This window comes from Staurois parvus, unplaced genomic scaffold (genome assembly GCF_062004578.1).
Source record: "Staurois parvus isolate SC_StPar_1 unplaced genomic scaffold, SC_StPar_1.0 ptg000102l, whole genome shotgun sequence".
NCBI classification, from domain to species: Eukaryota; Metazoa; Chordata; class Amphibia; order Anura; family Ranidae; genus Staurois; species Staurois parvus.
This window is the reverse complement of record NW_028317898.1, coordinates 5,127,578-5,145,973: the sequence shown is the minus strand read 5'-3', so window position 1 is coordinate 5,145,973 and position 18,396 is coordinate 5,127,578.

Here is an 18,396-nt window from a genome sequence, read left to right as displayed (position 1 = left end):
CTAGAGAGCATTTGGATGATCCAGAAGAGGATTGGGAGAATGTCATATGGTCAGATGAAACCAAAATAGAACTGTTTGGTAGAAACACAACTCGTTGTGTTTGGAGGAGAGAGAATGCTGAGTTGCATCCCCATACCTACTGTGAAGCATGGGGGTGGCAACATCATGCTTTGGGGCTGTTTCTCCGCAAAGGTACCAGGACGACTGATCCATGTACAGAACAGAATGAATGGGGCCATGTATCGTGAGATTTTGAGTGCAAACCTCCTTCCATCAGCAAGGGCATTGAAGATGAAACGTGGCTGGGTCTTCCAACATGACAATGATCCCAAACATACCGCCCGGGCAACGAAGGAGTGGCTTCGTAAGAAGCATTTCAAGGTCCTGGAGTGGCCTAGCCAGTCTCCAGATCTCAACCCCATAGAAAACCTTTGGAGGGAGTTGAAAGTCCGTGTTGCCCAGCGACAGCCCCAAAACATCACTGCCCTAGAGGAGATCTGCATGGAGGAATGGGCTAACATACCAGCAACAGTGTGTGGCAACCTTGTGAAGACTTACAGGAAACGTTTGACCTCTGTCATTGCCAACAAAGGATATATAACAAAGTATTGAGATGAACTTTTCATATTGACCAAATACTTATTTTCCACCATAATTTGCAAATAAATGATTTCCAAATCAGCCAATGTGATTGTGTGGATTTGTTTTCTCATTTTGTCTCTCATAGTTGAGGTCTACCTATGATGCCAATTACAGGCCTCTCTCATCTATTTAAGTGAGAGAACTTGCACAATTGGTGGCTGACTAAATACTTTTTTGCCCCACTGTATGTATGGGTTTACATCCAATTTAACACCCAGCACCTGTTAAAATAGCAAACGCCTTGGTCCGCCTTATGTCATCTACAGCACTAGTTATACAGTACAGTGGTCAGGAGTAAGTGGGACACTATATGGAGTGGAGAGTGCAGAGGTAAAGATTATGTAACATATAACAAATCTTACAGGGTGCAGTATTCAGGAAAATGTAATATAGCGTATTTCAAATTACTAGTTAGTGGAAAGGAAGAAAGGAGTAGCAGTTCAGGGACTTTTATTGAACCCTTTCGGATTCTGAGAAAAGTATACAGATGTATCCAGGATTTAACAACTGAAATGCTTCATATATGAAAAAGATTAAAGCTAATGTTATCGGCATGGGCGGACTGACAACTCATGGGGCCCCCGGGCAATACGGGATCATGGGGCCCCTGTGTCCTTGCCCAAACTCAAAAAAGCCTATGAAAGAGGTACCAGGGGCATTTCATGGGGCCCCCTACTGACCACGGGCCCTCGGGCAGTGCCCGAGTTTCCAAATGGTCAGTCCGACCCTGGTTATCAGAGAACAGTATCATTTTTATTTGTACTTACCTCTCTAATGCACTCCGCCCTTTGTTGTGTCCTGCACCACTGCCTATGTGGTAATTGCATAGCTGGAATTATCCTTGTGATATTGGCCAGGAGATCACTCCTCCTAGCAGTATGTCCATAGCATTGGAGCCGTGTACCTGAAACAGTGTTCCAGCACTCTGCTCTGGGAAACAGCCCAGGTCTATGGGATGCTAAGATTTGGTTGATAATCAAGACAGTCCCATAAAATTCAAGATGTTTCAGAGGGATGCACCAGGCACCTGTATAAAATATATAATACTGGTGCCAGACCAAGCAGATATCATAACAAAACAATATACTGTAAATTATGTATACAAGTGATGACATAAGGCATATATAGATGATGCGTACTGGCAAGTAAATTCAACCTGACTAAAAATTGTTCAAGTGTTGGAACCTTTTGGTTACTTTGATTACAGTGAAGTGAAATCGGATTAGCTGATATGAGCTACTGCAGAGTCTAAGGACAAGTCAATATTGGCCAGAGCTCCTGATGGTAAAGATGGATTATACTGAATTCTTACCTCGTGTTCTCCCTTTTCAAGACCAGGGATTCAGAGTAAACAGGTCTAATACAGTAAGGTACACTGAAGTGACAGTCCAGAGTATGGAACTGGTTGCAGATACAGTATGAATGGTAGAGGTCAGACTTCTGGTTCAGCAGTGGTAATCCTGGAATGAAGCCAAGCTTGGCCGGATCTAGGGGGGTACTGAGGTGGGCTGTGCCCCACCAGATTCCAGTTGTGACCCCCAGTCTGTCCCTCCCATAGACAGTGTGCCCCGTCCGCTCAGCTCCTCCCACAATCCCTGCACTCAGGACTGGGATAAGGGGGCAACCCAACACAGTGAGCTAATGTAAATAGTGAAGTCTGGACAGGAGAAGTGGCAGTGATAGAAAGGAAAGAGCCTGGAGGAGGTGCAAGCTTGCTGTGCTCTCCCCCTTCTGTCAAAACAGCGCTGCTCCATACAGTAGATGACACAGGATTGCTCTTACATCAGACTGTACACAATACTATAATATCAATGTGGAGCGCTAATAAAAATGTGTGTTATAATCAATGATGACCAGTGTAAAAAAGAAAGGAAACATCATAAAAGAGAAATAGGGAATTGTGAATACTCCAATGAAGAAACAAAATGGATGGTATAACAAATAACAAATGAAATTATATAAGTCCTCTAAATATCATAATAGTCCCAAAAATAGTGGTGTGATCAAATCAACAAAATGTACTGACTTCTGTGACTTCCGCACTACACTTTCACCATAATGCACTCACCAGAGGTAAGTAGCAAGCAAGCCCAGAGCGGAATGACACTAAGGGGTGTTCCTATTTGTTCCTCCTGCTGGTGACCCGGCTGAAGGTGGGATCTCTCCTGAGATCCTTTTTTGTCTTGCGCTCACCATTTATTCTTTGATTAGACTGTACACAATGCCCTTCCAACCTTACATCCTCTGCCCCTTTTCCATTTTTTCCTACACTCCCACATTAGACAGGCTAGATCCAGCCCTGAAGCCAAGGGTCATGGAAGATAACAGACTCGGACAGCTAAGAACAAAGCCAAGGATCAGGGCAGGTAGAAGACTTGAAGAAGGAAGCCCTTCTGACTGGCTGCAGCCTGACAGGAGGGGAAGGCTGCCACTATGATTGGCTGCAGCATGGCTGAGGAAAAGATAGCCAGGCTGGGCAGGGACTGGCCATATAGCTGATTATATATATTAGCAGGTGGGACCGGTTTACAGCAACAGAAAGAAGACTGCAACGTAATAAATGAAAATGGACAGTAACTCAGCTGAAGCAAAGCTTTCATTTGCAAACCTGAACTACCAGAACGATCAGTTTTGGAATTAAAGTTGAAAATTATGCTGCTGGGAGGTATGTGGAAATTATATAAATGAAGTCAAGCCAGAACACCCTTCAGATGAGTGGATAGAGAAAGATCAGAAAGCTCAAAGCACAATCTCTTTTAGCATAAAAGATGATCAAATCATACATATATGTAAGTGTGAAACTGCTAAAAAAAATATGGGAACGATTACAGAAGGTGGAAGAAAGCTAATCTCAGCAATAAACTGTGCTTGATTAGAAAGCTATGCCAAACCAAGCTGATGAAAGGCCAATATATGCAGGATTACATAAGGCACACCTTGGAAATGGTTGAATGCTTTAAGCATAGGAGAAGAAATCAAAGATTTTCATGTTGCAGCACTATTAGTAGTTTACCAGAAAGTTATGAAACACTTGTCACAGCACTTGATGCGTGCCCAGATGATTAACTGATATTGAAATAAGTTAAGGGCAAGCTTATGGATGAATATAAGCGTAAAACAGAAAGCATTTATAGTCTGCTTTTAAGACGAAAAATAGGAATAAAAACAGTAACATGCAACAAGAAACACGTGATTTGTGTGCAAGAAACAAGGAAATTTAAAAGCAGATTGCAGAATCTGGAAAGCTAGAATGCAAAAACAAACTAAACTACAAAAGATCAATAGTGTGAAGGAAGAAACTAATTTTTCTTTAGACAATGAATATGTTTTTCAATCCAAAAGTTGCACCTCATTTTTGCAAGCATGATTCAGGAGCTATGGGTCACATGACAAATGACAGAAACTTTTTATACACCTTGACCAGTGTAAAACAGAAAATATCACCACAGCTAATGGGCAAATAACTGAATCAGAAGGAATTAGAGACAGTTTTCTTTACTGTGCTATTTCCTAGAGTGTCACTAGAAGGATTCCTGTGAAAAATGTTCTGAATCTCCCTGTGTCCTTGCTCTGAAACAAATCTTTTGCCAGTGAAGAAGCTCACAAAACAAGGCAATGTAGTGACCTTTCAAGATGATAGTTGTGTCATCACAAAAGGGAATATCTTACTTGCAAAGGCTAAAATTACTGCTAAACTGTATCAGCTGAACTGCAATGAAGTGGTTAATACTGCCAAGGAGGAAACATCATTCAAACTGCATTCACACATGGCACAGACAACGTGGGCAAAGAAGTCCTGACATAATAAAGAAATTAACTGAAAATTACTATGCAAGGTAAATAAAAATGAGTCCATGTGATCAAACAATGAAATGCACCAGCTGTATTAAAGGAAAAATGACAAGAAAAGCCTTTCCAAAGCAGAGTAACAGCAGAGCTAAAAACTTCTGGGCTTAATTTGTTGAGATCTTTGCTTTCCAATGGAAAATTGACTCCAGCAAAGGTGGAAGCCACAATCCTAGATACAATCCGTAAGTTCCTGAACGTATGGAACCCTTGGGTGGAACATTTCTTCCCGCAAAACTTTGACGAATCATTTCTTCTTCCCTGACATGCAAAGTGTGAAAGTATGCATTATCAGTACTAATCTGGTACCACTCCTAATTGAATACACTAAGGATTAAATCCTCCCCTGCCATCCATGGAGTCATCTCTGTTACCCTTCTCCTCCCCCCCCCCCCGGTCCCCCTCTGTCTATCCTTAGCTCCACATGCAGCCCTGGAGAGTCGTTAGTCCCACTGATCAAACTTATTATGGTTTGTTATTTGCTTCTGTTACTAACCCTTTTTTTACGCAACACCATAAGTTATGCTGTATTGTATCCTTGAGTCTCTTTCTCTCCTTTTATATAAGGACAATGATAGTGTACATTTTTCACCCCTGTACTTTGCTGTCAATGTCATGTCCAATGCCTACTGTTAATGTCCCCCTCCCCATGTTATAATACCAATAAAAAGTTTGAACAAGGAAAATTGACTCCAGGAAAGAAAAGGTATTTTCTCGCTTTTATAGATGATTACTTCAGGTACACAGCACTATATCTGTTATACAACAAAAGTGAAGTAACAGAGAAATTTGAACAGTATATGGCTCAAGTAAGCAACAAATCTGGCAGAATGCTGAGTGTGTTGCATACAGAAAATGCAACTATATATACAGGTGATAATGCACAGGTGATTCTCAGAAAGCATGGCATAATATTTCAAACTACTGTACTATACAACTCAGAATAAAACAGGGTTGTAGAAAGAATGAAAGAATGAACCGAATGGGAGAACCGTGCTGATTGATGCAGATATTCCAACCACATAGGGAGGCAATTATGACAGCATGATATCTCCAAAATTGACTACCAGGAAAGTCAACTGAGAAGCGGCAGATAAACATACGTGGACTGTGCACTGTTCTGTAGGGCTTTATACAGAATCTCTAACATCAGGTTAACCAGTAAATAGGAGTATATGTATATGAACTGTGCATTTGCTGTTTTCCTGGATTTTTGAGAGAATTAAACTTTTTGGATTGGATTTTCTGTCTTATCATGAGTACCAGATAAAACTGTACAGAACATAGTTGTCATCAGCATTCCATTTGCTATTGGCAGCAACTCACCTGCTGTGTGTACAGTCTCCTGGATGATTGGCGGTTTTTGGCTTCCCAGTCTGAAGAATGATCAGTTCTTGGAAAGTGGAATTCCAGGATCAATCTAACTGAGCTTAACCACTTGAGCTCCGGAAGGTTTTACCCCCTGCATAACCAGGCCATTTTTTGCTATTTATCACTGTGCTACTTTACTGGTAATTGCTCAGTCATGCAACCCTGTACCCAAATGAAAGTTTTAATCATTCTTTTCACACAAATAGAGCTTTCTGTTGTAGTATTTGATCACCACTGGGTTTATTCTTTTTTAATTCTATAAAGACAATTTTGAAAAAAAAAATTCTGTTATAAAACATATCCAATTACAAAAAAAATTAAAAATTAAATTTCTTCCTAAATTTAGGCCAAAATGTATTGTGCTACATGTTTTTGTTAAACAAAAAATCCCAATAAGTGTATATTGATTTGTTTGTGTGAAAGTTATAGTGCACACAATATATGGTATATATATATATATATATATATATATATATATATATATACAGTTGCAAGAAAAAGTATGTGAACCCCTTGGGATTACGTGGAGTTTTGCATGAATTGGGCATAAAATGTGCTCTGAATGTCATCTAAGTCACAACAATAGAAGAACACAGTCTGCTGAACATAATACTACACAAACATTAGATGTTGCCATGGTTTAATTGCACATAACATGTAAACATTCACAGTGCAGGGAGGAAAAAGTATGTGAGGCCCTAGCTTAATGACTTCTCCCAGAGCTGATTGGAGCCAGGAGTGAGCCAACCTTGACTCCAATCAGTGTGATGATATTGGATGTGTTGCTGACAGCTGTCCTGCCCTTAAAAAACACACACCTGTTTTGGGTTTACTGGTTTCAAGAAGCACTGTCTGATGTGAACCATGCCTCGCAGAAAAGAGCTCTCAGAAGACCTACGATCAAGAATTGTTGACTTGCATGAAGCTGGAAAGGGTTACAAAAGTATCTCCAAAAGCCTTGATGTTCATGTGTCCACGGTAAGACAGACTGTCTACAAATGGAGAAAGTTTAGCACTGTTGCTACTCTCCCTAGGCATGGTCGTCCTGTAAAAATGACTGCAAGAGCACAGCGCAGAATGCTGCATGAGGTAAAGAAGAATCCCAGAGTGTCAGCTAAAGACCTAAAGAAATCTCTGGCACATGCTAACATTTTTGTTGACACATCTACAATAAGGAAAACATTAAACAAGAATGGAGTACATGGGAGGACACCACGGAGGAAGCCATTGCTGTCCAAAAAGAAGATTGCAGCACGTTTGAAGTTTGCAAAAGAGCACCTGGATGTTCCACAGCACTACTGGCAAAATATACTGTGGACAGATGAAACCAAGATTGAGTTGTTTGGGAAGAACACACAACACTATGTGTGGAGAAAAAAAGGCACAGCACACCAACATCAAAACCTCATCCCCACTGTGAAACATGGCGGAGGGAGCATCATGGTTTGGGGCTGCTTTGCTGCCTCAGGGCCTGGACGGATTGTTGTCATTGATGGGAAAATGAATTCCAGAGTTTATCAAGACATTTTGCAGGAAAACGTACGACCATCTGTCCGCCAACTGAAGCTCCGCAGAGGATGGGTGATGCAACAGGACAATGACCCAAAGCATACAAGTAATTCAACAAAACAATGGCTGCAACAGCACAGAATACGCCTTCTGGAGTGGCCCAGTCAGAGTCCTGACCTCAACCCGATTGAAATGCTGTGGCATGACCTTAAGAGAGCGATTCATACCAGACATCCCAAGAATATTGCTACACTGAAACAGTTTTGTGAAGAGGAGTGGTCCAAAATGACTCCAGATCGTTGTGCAGGTCTGATCTGCAACTACAGGAAACGTTTGGTTGAGGTTATTGCTGCCAAAGGATGGTCAACCAGTTATTAAGTCCAAAGGTTCACATACTTTTTCCTCCCTGCACTGTGAATGTTTACATGTTATGTGCAATTAAACCATGGCAACATCTAATGTTTGTGTAGTATTATGTTCAGCAGACTGTGTTCTTCTATTGTTGTGACTTAGATGACGTTCAGAGCACATTTTATGCCCAATTCATGCAAAACTCCACGTAATCCCAAGGGGTTCACATACTTTTTCTTGCAACTGTATATATATATATAAACTAGTAATGGCGGTGATCAGCCACTTATAGTGGGACTGTGATAGTGCAACGGGCAATCTGACACTAACTGACTCTAGGTGGGAAATGACTAACTGACACTGACATCACCAGTGGCACTAGTACAGTGATCAATAATAATACTATAAATGTCACTGTACTAATGACAGTGGTTGGAAAGGTGTTAACATCCCTGGGTAATCAAGGGGTTATGTGTGTGTGCCTAACAAGTGTTAATGTGTGTAGGGAGAAAAACAAAGAGATCATTCCCTCTCTACAAAGCCCTGTGTTGTTTCTCACACAGCCAATCAGCAGGTAGTGGTCATGAATTATGTCTAATTGCAATGGGAGTTGCCAGGAGGGAGGGCAATGGGGTGCGCTCCTGGGGATGCCCCCGGTACAATGTGGGCGGGAGGTCCAAAAGTGGTTAAACCTACTTCTACCTTCCACCTAACTCCACTGCTAACTACCCTGTAAACATAAAATATTTATGCTTACTTTTTTTAATTGCATTCCAGTCCAATTACATGATCTCCCCAGGGGATTGCCCAGCAAATTAAATTAAGTACTAACAACAACATATAAACCCAACCACATTTCTGCCCCTAACTACATCACCAATCTTGTCTACAAATATTACCCAAACCATCCTCTCCGCTCCTCTCATGATCTCCTGCTCTCAAGCTCCCTTGTCTCCTCCTCCCATGCTTATCTCCAGGACTTTTCCAGAGCCTCTCCCATCCTCTGGAGCTCTCTACCTCAATCTGCCTGGCTATCCCCTACTCTGGTTGCCTTTAGGTGATCCCTGAAAACTCATCTCTTCAGGGAAGCCTATCACGCCTTTAAATAGACATTTATCACTTTCATCAGCTCATCCCCCACAGTTATAACCAATTGTGCCACTTGCCCCACCCTATTAGATTGTAAGCTCTTATGAGTAAGGCCCTCTTAAACCTCTTGTTTTGATTGTATTGTAGCTGTACTGTCTCCCTTTATATTGTAAAGAGCAGCGCAAACTGTTGGCGCTGTATTAGTCCTACATAATAATAATTTTTCTTCTCCTCCTTCTTGTAAAACAATCAGATATTGACCTTTCACCCAAAATAACTTTTCAGTGGGTACCAGCCTCACATTGCCAGCTTTTCCTACCTAGACAAGTATGACGTCCTTCCTTCCCAAGCCTCCTGGGATACGCACACCAGGCATCCCTGGAAGCTTTGGGGCAATCCCTGGCATAATGCACATGCATCAAATAATCTCGGGCACAATGCACATGTGCAGTGACATTTCATAAGGGGGGGGGATGCAAGATCCTGGAAGGGACACCTGGCCCCCTGATGACATCACCATAGAAGATGGTGGCGTGTAACTCGGTGTGCAGCAGCAAAGCAGCCGGTTTCACCAGAAAAAGCTGGGTTTGATGAGCATATAAATACAGTATGATTTTTTTGTTACAACCAGCAGTGCAGGTAAGAGGGGGATAAAAAAACTAAAGGTGGAGTGAAGTTCCCCTTTATTTATAACACTGATGTAAATGTGTAGGATAGCACTGGAATTTGTGGGGAAGAGGTTTCTGTGAATGCTCAACACGTTGAAGGCATGCTGAGCATCTGGTTCTTCAAACATGTGTTTACTGTGGTCGATGAGAAGTATGAAGAATAGTCTCAAGTCTATCAATTCTTCAATACACTTAATAACCATGTGTGCAAATCCAGCTAACAAGTTATAGGGTCACAGATCTTCTTCATGACTGCAAACTAGCATCAGAAGACTCACCATTTTTTGCAGGATTCCATGTAAAATGATGATTGGATGCCTTGGGTGTTGTGAAGTTGTTGCTTAGTTCTTTGAATTGTATATCAAATCCCCTGGTTATGTATTTGTTTAAAAATAATTAAATATATTTTAGTTACAATGCACACAAGTACTTGAATTTAACTTGATGTCAGCTTCTGTCATTGCTTGAACAGCAGTAATCAGACGAGAAAATAGTAAGCAGCACTAATATTTATTATTATTATTATACAGGTTTTATATAGTGCCAATAGTTTGCACAACACTTTACAATATAAGGGAGACAGTACAATTACAATACATTTCAGTACAGAAGGAATAGGAGGGCCCTGCTCGTGGAGCTTACAATCTAAAGGTGCCATCTAGGTGTAGTATTAAAATAGTCATTTAACCACTAGCCTACAGGGCACTTATACCCCCTTCCTGCCCAGGCCAATTTTCAGCTGTCAGTGCTGTCGCACTTTGAATGACAATGCGGTCATGCAACACTGTACCCATATGAAATTTTTATACTTTTTTTGAGACAGATAGAGCTTTCTTTTGGTGGTATTTAATCACCTCTCGGTTTTTTATTTTTTGCTAAACAAACCAAAAACAACTGAAAATTTTGAAAAAAAAAGTTTTTTTTTAGTTTTTGTTATAAAATTTTGTAAATAAGTGATTTTTCTCCTTCACTGATGTGCGCTAATGAGGCTGCAGTGATGGGCACTGATAGGCTGCACTGATGGGCACTGATAGGCGCCACTGATGGGCACTGATGAGACACTGGTAGATGGCACTGATGGGCATTGCCAGGCATCACTGATGGGCACTAAAAGGCAGCACTCATATATGGCACTGATAGGCGACGCTGACAGGCAGCACTGACATGCACTGATAAGCGACACTGACTGGCACTGATAGGTGGCACTGACTGGCATTGATAGGTGGCACTGACTGGCCCTGATAGGTGGCACTGAAAGGCAGCTCAGATGGGCACTGATATGTTGCATTGATGGGCACTGGCAGGTGGGATTGATGGGCAATGACAGTTGCATTGATGGGCAATAACAGATGGCACTGCTGGGGCTACACTGATCATCAGAGCACACTGATCATCAGTGTCCTGATGATCAGTGTACATGTCCCTTCTGAGGAATGCCGATTACCTGCTCTCCTCTTCTCGTGAGCTGTCAGCATGACAGCTCGTGAGGAGAGAAATGCCGATAACCGGCATTTTCTTATTTACACGCAATCAGCTGTGATTGGACACGGCTGATCACATGACAGAGCCGACGTCTTCAGCTCTTTCCATTGATCGGTGATTCGCTGTGTCCGAGGGACACAGCGCACCGCCGATCGCCGCGCTGCACGCCCCCGGGGGCGCGCACGTGCGCTTAGAGTGGGAGGACATCATATGACGTCCTCCCAGAACAAGAGAATCTCCTTGCGCCCGTCATTTCCTTATATGGCAGGTGGGAGGTGGTTAATAATCAAAAACAATTGCACTCACAAGAAAGGAATTAGTCACGGCATGTATAACAATAAGGGCTGTCGTCAGTGCCGGTCCCAGACCACAGGAGATGGAGGCTGTGAGCCAGTCCGGGACCAGCATTGACAACAACCCTGATTGTTATACATGCTGTGACTAATTCCTTTCTTGTGAGTGCAATTGATTATTAAATTGTTATTTTAATATTACACCTAGATGGTGCTTGTTTTCCCTCTCTCCTAATTTATCTAGAGTCACCTCCTGCTCTAACCACAAGCTGCCTCCTAGTGGACATATTGACCTTATTAGGTCTTTGGACTTTCTTATTCAGATGCATTCTCTCATTGTTTTTGCCTGATGGCGCTAAATATGTTTCTTCTATTTGACTTATCAGTGAGTTGCTTTTTTACTGCCCAGTCAGAAGACTGCATATGGGCAGATGACGTTGTTACGGTTAATTGCTCATTTAGGTTTAAGGGACATACAAAAGAAGATCTACTTATTCAATCCTCTGCCTCTCCACACAGCTGCTTTTCCCCCTTGCTCTATCGATTTAAGGTCCTGGTGTCATCAAGACCACTGCAGAATCCATAGTCCAGCATTTGTTGTAATGACAGTCCACTGCTGAAGCATGGGGGCATGTCATGCTGCAGGAGAGTGGAGGATAAGGTACATTAAAGTGCAAATTCTCCTTTCAGAAAAAATGAAAAGGTGAACTAACACCATATACCCTCCCCATCCTCTAGTTCCTGCTGTACAGAGTTCCGTGGATGATGACTTGTCAGTGCCTGCGTAGCCAGTGCAGTGGTCTACAAACATCTCCACTCTTCCTCTACACTGTGCAGCGCCTCCTGGACAGATCAGAGCATTGCTCTGTGCCGGTGGTGACCAATCAGAATGTCTCTGATCCATCCAGGAAGGGCTGCACAGAGAAGAAGGAGAATATTTCATATTTCTAGACTGCTCTGCACCAGCTCTGCAGGCACTAACAGCCTATCACTCACAAAGGTAAGGGACCGGGGGGGGGGGGGGGTTGGGGATGTGTTGTTCACCTTTTAATTTTTTTCTGAAAAGATGAACTAAGTGCAAACACTCTCTGCTAAACTAAATGAGCAGTTGACCCTTGTTTGTAGTCAGGGGTGTATTTACCACAAGGCAAACAAGGCATTTGCCTAGGGCAGCATTTTTCAGGGGGGCAGCACTGCCCCCTGGAAGAAGGGACACTTGTGGCATGGGGATCAGGTGGGATCCAAGAGAGGCTGCTTGATAGTGTATGCAGAGCCTGACTCTCGTTCCCAGGGATGTCTGGAGCTGTACAGGTGTGTGTATTTCTCTCTCTCACCAGGGGGGGGGGGGTGTGTGTTAGTGGAAAACTTTCTTGGGGGGGGGAGCAGAGGGGTTGTTGGTCAATGTATGGCTCCCTCTGTGGGGAAGGGGGCTCCAATTTTCGTGTTGCCTAGGGCAGCACAAAACTTAAATGCACCACTGCTTGTAGTACAGGTGCAGCTTTACTGCAAGGAATCATTTTTGAGTTGGGCTAGAAATCCAAAATGATGTCACCTTCCTGGCCATACTGTGCTGTTTGGCAAATTTATATAAATAACAAAAAATGGCTGAATTCCAAGTCCTCTGGCAAATATATTTACATATATGCAGCACAGTGGCTAAGTGGTTAGTACTTCCACGTAGTAAAACTAGAGTTGTTAGTTTGAATCCCAACCAGGATGCCTGGAGTTTGCATGTTCTCCCTTTGCCTTTGTGGATTTCTTCCCACACTACAAAGACATACTGGTAGATAAATTGGCCCTAGTATGTGTACATAATGTATGGATGTGAGTTAGGGACTTTAGATTGCAAGCTCCTTGAGGGTAGGGTCTGATGTGAATGTGTAACATATATGTAAAGCACTATATAAGTACACATAATAAATATATATATATAATATATGTGTATTTCCACTATATTTTTAGCTATTTTTCCTTTAAAATGTGGAAATACGGCAGTGCATGTATAACGTTTTATGTTTTTAGTTCATCTGCTGTTCATGAATGTTCCATCTCCTATTTCTATGATGAAAAATTGCACAGAAATGCCTGCATCACACCTGTGTTAAAAGCACGTGACTCACTTGAGTATAAATGGGCCCCATAGCACCAATACATTCTGTGTCTTTAACAGGAGAGAGACTAGGAAGAAATGCATACTAAAAAAAGGCTCTTTTTGTCAATAAAATATGTTTTATAGGATAAATAAACAGAATCTGACTAAAGAAGACGCTGTAGCCTTGAAATTGTGTGTATAACACCATCTCTGGATGAATTTTGAAGCCTGCTCAATAAAATACTTCACATTCTTTTGAAGGATACAGTTTAGGCAAGTGGGAAGAAGCAAATGCAAAAGCAATTGGCACTGTATTTTAGCTGACTATAAATGAAATTCAGCAAAGTTCTAGCAAGCTCTGACTTCTTATTCTTAAGTAACCTATACCTCACACTTGTACTCTACATTAAATTTGCAAACAAAACATTTTTCAAACAATTGCTTACAACAATAGAATCTCATAGCTAACAGCAGATATATAGCATTAGCATTCAAAAACCAGCTCAGTTTTAAAGTTTTGTTGAGCACAGATGTTCAGACCTTATTGGATTTGGCTGTTTTTGACATTAACTGCTTTTGAAAATTGAGTCTTGTATCCGAGGTGCTAGGAATATTGTTACATATAGTTTTGAGCAGTTATTAAAATACTGGACAGCTCACAGTATGAGAAGGGAAAGCAGACCAATGAGAGGCAAACACGGGTTAACACAAAACTACCCTATTGATTAAAACAGCCTTTCTCAACCAAGGGTCTGGATAACTCTAGGATTCCTTCTGAGATTGCTAGGGGGTCTTTGAGCAGTGAGCTATGGAGAATTGATCTCCTGCTTACAATGACCAGTAATGCAAGGTGGCACTCATAAACTGGCCACCAATGCAAGGTGGCACTAAACAATAGTGCAGGGCTAAGATAAATTAGAATGTATGTGCAATACAATAATGAAATGCAAATATATCAAACTCTTATGTGTCATCACAAATGTAAAAAATAAATGAATTCCAATGTAAAGCCAAAAACTGGGAATTCAGTGGTTCTTTGATTATGAAGGAAATGACAGATGTAGATACCAAACGCCACCAAAACCTCTTAATGATGAACCACACAGAAACTCGGTGTACAACAAAGGGAGGATGCCCAATTAAGAGTGGTCAACACGCGCTTGTGTATCAATCCAAGATATCCAGCTTTCCTTAAAACCACATGTCAAGCGATGGTACTGCTGTGTTATATCAGATCATAGCATATATAGTTGGACATAGTATCATGAAAAAGAAAAAGACGGGCTCTCCATAATGTAGTCCAGATTAAAGCACAAATGTAATGTGGTAAATGCACTTAGAATGAAAAGATGACAACAAAGCACTTCATATCATATAAACAACTCGTATTCCAGAATCCAAGATGGCGGCAGCGGGATCACGTATGAGTAGTGGCGTGCGTTCCATCTGTGCCCTACTAGTTTCATAAAAGATGACGTCGTTAGAAGCACGGGAAACATGCTGCCACTCATCCCTTTTATACAAAACATAGGTGGCATTCTTACACTGTCCACTAATGAAAGGGAGCACTTTTGTACTGGCCACTAATGCAAGGGGGCACTTCTATACTGGCCATGAATGCAAGCAGTAAAGTCTACACTGGCCATAACTGTAAAGGGCACTCCTACACTGGTCATTAATGCAAGCGGGTGCCTCTGCACTGGCCACTAATGCAAGGGGGCACCTCTACACTGGTTACTGCTGCAAGGGGCACTCCTAAACTGGCCACTAATGCAAGGAGCACTTCTACACTGGCCACTACTGCAAGGAGCACTTCTACACTGGCCACTACTCCAAGGGGCACTCCTACACTGGTCACTAGCGATGGGCCAAACACCACCCCGTACAGTTCGCAGTCGAATATTCAAACATACTGAAAGTTCAACCGTGAACTTAGAACAGGGACAATTTACTGAGCGGTATCTTACCACATCTGAGTATGCCGTAAGATATTGCTCAGCTACTAAAATACCACATGAGTTATATTATTAAGTCATGCGGTATTTTAGTAGTAAAACATTCTTTAATGTTTCAGCTGTCAGTGGGGTTCCCCGCTGACAGCTGAATGTCAAAAGAATTGTCAGCATTGCCCAACAATTCAAACTTTTTTTTCAAAAACGGCATGGGGTACCCCTCTCATCCATACCAAGCCTACGCCAAATTTTTTTTAAAAAGTGTGACCCCCCCCAAAATCCAGGCCAGACCCTTATCCAAGCATGCAGCCCGGCAGGTCAGGAAACAGGTGGGGGCTGCTTTGGGGACAAGGGCCTCTTCCCCACAACCAGTTGACAGTTATTAAATACTGTGATGATGTCACAAGGGGCGGGGTTACCTACGCACCCTTGTGACATCATCATGCTGTGTGATTTTTTGCCAAAGCAGCTCTTGCTGACCCTCTGAATGCCTGTTCGCATTGCCTGCAGACTAAACAACAGTGGTTTAGTGTGCAGACAGCTTTCCATTCTGGCTGCAATGAGATGATGCTGGAGGGCGGTGTGATGTGCATTTTGATTTGAAGCGCAAAAAGTGACGGTGTATTGTGCTGCTGTACAGTGACATGTGGTCCCTTCCTGTGCACTGTGATAAAATGCAGCATGTCTGCTTTTTTTTGCAGCTCATTGAACCACTGAAATGTGAGCAGGGCACATAGAAAACAATTGTTTTCTTTCGGGTGTGTGTTAAAATGCAGGTAGTGACCAGGACCTGAAAAGTGATCTGTGGTGGATTTCTTTTCAGAGGGCATTTGTCAGCCAGTGAGAGGGCAATAGGTTGCCTCCTCACCACCTGTTTTAACCCTGAAAATACCACTCCACCATGCTGCAATCTTGTGCCATGCATGCAGCATTTACTTATTTATTATAAGTACTTATATAGCGCCATCAATTTACAAGCACTTTACATATATATTGTACATTCACATCAGTCCCTAACCCTCAAGGGGCATACAATCTAAGGTCCCTAACTCACATTCATACATACAAATACTAGGGCCAATTTAGACAGGATCCAATTAACCTACCAGCATGTCTTTGTAGTGTGGGAGGAAACCAGAGTACCCGGAGGAAACCCACGCAGGCAGAGGGAGAACATGCAAAATCCAGGCAGAAAGTGCCGTGGCTGGGATTCGAACCAATATGCTAGTACTGCCAGGTGGAAGTGCTAACCATTTAGCCACTGTGCAACAGGGTCACATTCCCTTAAATTCATTGTGCTTAGTGAAGGTACTGCCCACCAAACATGACAGCGGTTTCATTTTTGTTGCAGTACGTGTACAGCCCTAAGTGGCTACATGCCCTTGCTTAGGTGGGCAGTAAAATCGCAGCTCAGTCACCTGTATTTGTTGTGTTCTGGTCGCACTTCTGAATGAGCCCTTAATGAGATACATTAGGACCATCTAGAGCAGGGTTTCTCAACCAGGGTTCCTCCAGAAGTTGCTGGGGGTTCTTGGAGCAATGAGAAATGCCTGCCTCCCAGATAAGTTCCCACTGAGACCATTGATCCTTTAAGATGCACATATCTATAAGGGGGGAATTCTTCTCACTGACCATTACACTAATGTACCATGAGTTGTAGATTTAGTAATTTTTACTAGGGGTTACCTGAGATTGGAAATTTTGTTCAAGGGTTCCTCTGTGTTGAAAAGGTTGAGATAGGCTGAACTAGAGCCGGGCAAATTGCCTTCTGTCTGCTGACAGTATGGTCATCAATGACAGGGCTCTGTGTACACCATTCACTTTTATTAAAAAGACCAAACAAAGCATCCTTTGTATATAGGTATATTCTTCCCAGGCTACCTGACGTCTGGCCAGGAAGAATCAGCAAGAAGGAGCACAGAAGTAGAAAGAGGATCATGTACATAACTGTTATAAGTAAATAGGTAGAACAAGCATAAAGAGGCTTTACCAATAAATAATTCAGAGTGATAAATCAAATAGTAGTCTAGATGGATTCATAAAGAGTGGATAAGAATGCGAATAAGCAGAAGCAGTCCTTATACTTTATACAATATAGTTCTGAAAGAGATACAGTACATATTCATAGATCACTGGAAGCATTAGATGCTAATTGACAGCCTGATGGAACAGAAGGAGGTGTTCCTGCGTTAAGGTGTAACAAAGGAGCGACCTTGGATGTAAGAGTGGGAGGTTGTAACAAGGCAGATCATTGCAGATGTGAAAACACGGTGTGAAGAGGAGGCAAGGGAAGAGCGATAAATAGGTTCTGCATTACTCAAAGTCTTGACGTTGAGGAAAAGAAATGGAATTTAAAGGGGTTATATGATCACATTGTACACTTGCCCTTTATAACATCAGTATTGTAATAACAATACAAATAATCCTTTTTTCTGACAATATAACCTTACTTGAAAAATCTCCTTTCATTTTGTGAGTTCTGCCTGTCTTCTGGCCATCTCTTTCCACAATTTTGTGGATTCCCAGCATGCTTTGCAGCTTCCCCTCTGCTGTATACTTTCAACTTTGAGTGACTACATATCCCATGGTATGTTGCTGCCTGCAAGCAGTGATTCCTGTACTAAATCCGCTTCCTGAAACTCCTCCTCTCAGCTGCTCTGTATTTCAGAAGGCAGGCTCTGTGAAATGTGTGACACTGCAGGGCCTACTCACAGGACATAGTGAAAATGAGTCACAGAATTCAAGGAAGTAAGGTCCTTTTCACACAGGCGGACTCCGCCAAGGAAATCTACCTACCCAGTGGGGGATATGTCCGCAGATCCACATGAGCAGGCGGATGACAGGTCCATGTCTGCTTCACTTTTGCATAGTGGACACGGACACAGCTCTCTGTCCTCTATGGGGTGTCGGATGTAAACAGACCGCTTGTCTGGTTACATCCGACCGTCATCTGATTCGCTAAATGGATGGAGAACAGATCTCACATCCCAGATGGGGCACAGATCCCCCTTCTGCCCATGTTTTTAGAAGATCAGATCAGATCGGATGCAGGTGGGTTCAAATGAACACGACCGTTAGCATTCGCTTCCCCATAGATTAAA